This window comes from Theropithecus gelada, chromosome 8 (assembly GCF_003255815.1).
Source record: "Theropithecus gelada isolate Dixy chromosome 8, Tgel_1.0, whole genome shotgun sequence".
NCBI classification, from domain to species: Eukaryota; Metazoa; Chordata; class Mammalia; order Primates; family Cercopithecidae; genus Theropithecus; species Theropithecus gelada.
In genome coordinates, this window is record NC_037676.1 from 88,242,469 (window position 1) to 88,245,535 (window position 3,067).

At 42.9% G+C, this 3,067-nt stretch overlaps 1 pseudogene across 1 annotated transcript; it reads right to left on the minus strand.

Annotated features, from left to right (window-relative positions):
* Nucleotides 1-317: 317 nt before the first annotated feature.
* Nucleotides 318-1,741, minus strand: LOC112630590 (annotated as a pseudogene). The gene has a single exon (XR_003120897.1). The product of XR_003120897.1 is annotated as a mitotic checkpoint protein BUB3 pseudogene (transcript).
* Between the last annotated feature and the right edge of the window lie 1,326 nt (nt 1,742-3,067).

Here is a 3,067-nt window from a genome sequence, read left to right on the forward strand (position 1 = left end):
TTGCCCTTCTGGGATCAATTGTTTGCTAATAAATAATCGTTTACAGTCACAAAATGATATTAGGAGGTTTTCTTATTAGTTTTCCTTCTGCACCCTAATACGATGGAAAACTAGCTGATTCCCAAGAATCTAACCTTAACCTCGCTTTGTTTAACAGCCCAGGAAATGATGAACCATCTGCGTCAGAAAATAATGGACGGCCAAGAGGAAATACTGTTTAATTGTAGATTAACCTCCTCATGAAGCAGTCTGAAGCAGCTTTAGAATTAGCAACTATAACCAGCAAAAGAAACAAATGGCTCATGAGCGTTTTCCTCTACCATTTAAGATCCAGAAAGAATGCAAAGGGATTTTTATTACATTTATCTACAAACATTCATTTCCACAGTAGAAACAAAAAATCATCAAGGTCAAAACTGATTCTCAAAACTGCAGTCACTGCCCTCCAATTTTGTTTGCCCAAATACCTTTAATGCAGCAAACCATCAAACCATCTCATGCACTTAAGAAACTGTTTATTTTTTAAAAAATTCAAAAACCTCTTTTCCATTATTTTCAGGTTGTTATAATATTAAAATTAATATTTTCCCTGGTTTCTTTAATATTAACAAATCCACCATTGGGGAGCACAAATTGTTTTATTATCATCAACATGGCACTTAAGCAAATGAAATCTTGTCAAGTACATGGTGACTTGGGTTTTGTTTCTGCATCTGTCACTTGGCGAATGAAGATACCATCTTCAGGGTGTTCCGTGTCATCCATTTCATACATATATGATGATGTTATTGCAAGCATAGTCCCATCATTACTGAAGGCAAGTGATGCGATGCTCGTGGGGTACCGATGGAACTGGCACAGTCGCTTTTTGTTAAATGGATCGCAAATACTTCCAAAGCCATCAGAACTACTTGTGGCAAATGTATTGTGGATATTGTGAAAAGAAATGGCATTGACTGGGTAAATCTGCTGAATATTATTTTCTTTTAGTCTGTGACATTTGAAGGCATACTTCTTCTTCTGTACCTCAGGGCTTGGGTCCAAATACTCAACGGCCACTCGGCCTTCAATAGAACTTAATACATAAGCCTGCTTGTTTGGAAAGGCTCGTATGCAACGAGTCTGGTATTTCAGGCTGGACTCCCTGCGCTGCTGCACGTAACCCATGTTCTGTAAGTCTCACACCAACACTGCAGCCTGCTGTTCCCACAATCAGCCGGTCTCCAGACACTGAGAGGGTATATACCTTTTCAGGCTGAGAGAAGGTCCCGGCATTACAAGGAGTTCTGGAATCCCACAATTAAACTGTCTGATCCCAATTTCCAGTGACCACCACATTCACTTCTGGACAGTATGCAACACATCTGATAGGGGCATCATGGGTCCCAACAAGATTTTCTTGATCAATGTTCAAATCATGCATTTTCAATTGATGATCTAGTCCTCCACTCCAGGCATGCATTGGATGGTAGAAGATGCAGTCCAGGACGGCGCCGGTGCGCTGGTACTTGAGCCGCACGGAGTTGGCCGGCACACCGTAGAGGCGCACGGACGTGTCCCAGGAGGAGACAAGCAGGAACTGGGAGGTGTTGGGGCTAAACTTCACCGAGGAGATGCCATCCTCGGGTGGCTGGTTCAGCTTGAACTCGTTAGAACTGGTCGTCTTGGGCTCCCCTCAGAAGCAACGTTTCCACTACTTGCCGCTCTCTGCCGCCTCCGCCGCCTCCTTGCTTCCCTCAGAGCACTCAGAAGTTTTTCTTTCATCAGAGAGGTGAGAGGCCATTGAGGTGGCAGTGGCGGACGGGAGGGCAGCAGCATTGATGGACATGGATGAGAGCAGGTGTGCATTCTACGAGGTCAATGCTAACTATAGAAAAAGCAATTGGGTGGGAGGAGATACAGTATGGAGAAAGGAGGATGCATTCTAGGAGGTTATTCCCAGGTAGGTGAGAGAATATAGTACTTTGGAGTAGAGAAATAGTAGTGGAGAAGGAAAAAGTGGGTAAGTCGAGAAACTTACAGGAGGCGAAATCACCAGGATTTGATGTAATCTCTACTGAAAACAAACACCGTGCTTCTCACAGAATTAAAAAAAGCCATTGGCCAGGCCTTGCTAGGGCATGTGCAGTCAGCTGTTTTATCTAGCAATTGGAGGGAATTTGTGCTGATCAAGTACTCATTTGTTGTTTCCATTTAGATCTAGAAAAAAGGATCTGAGCGACAAGCTTAGATGCATTGTCTGTGTCTCAGGAACAGAACAAAGCACACTGGCTCGGGCATGAGGAAGCCACACCCCAATCCTGCCTTTCAGGTGCCAGTGGAGAACAACCCCTTCAGCCGAACCATGGTGCTTTACATCTCTCTCCAAACTCCCAGATCTCCTGAGCGGAGATGGTTGATTAAGGCTCTTATCTTTCACGTTCTAAAATCAATTTAATGTTGTTCAGAGCCAGCAATGTTAAAATATATTTGTATTTTGAAACAAAGTTAACGTAGAGAAATGAAAAATAAAATGTTGAGAATTTTACATTTAATTGCAGATATAATTATGTGTTCTGTATGTTACTTAGTTTTCTCTCTTAAATAGTTTGAAGGTAAACACGTTTTTTATTTTATTTTATTTTATTTTTGAGAGAGAGTCTTGCTCTGTCGCCAGGCTGGAGTGCAGTGGCGTGATCTCAGCTCACTGCAACCTCTGCCTCCCGGGTCAAGTAATTCTCCTGCCTCAGTCCCCCGAGTAGCTGGGACTACAGGCGCGCGCCAGCACGCCCCGCTAATTTTTTTGTGTTTTAGTAGAGATGGAATTTCACCATGTTGACCAGGATGGTCTCCATCTCCTGACCTCGTGATCCGCCTGTCTCGACCGACCTTCCAAAGCACTGGGATTACAGGCCTGAGCCAACGTGCCCGGCGTACTTTTAAAAAGTTTTTTTAATTGGGAATGTTCTCTACTAAAAAAAGTAACAGCATTCACCATTTTCCTCAATCTTGGATGTCAGATCTCTCTCTCTCGGTGAAACAGATTTTCTAATCTTTCTATCTGCTGTAAAACTTAAAAAAAAAAAAC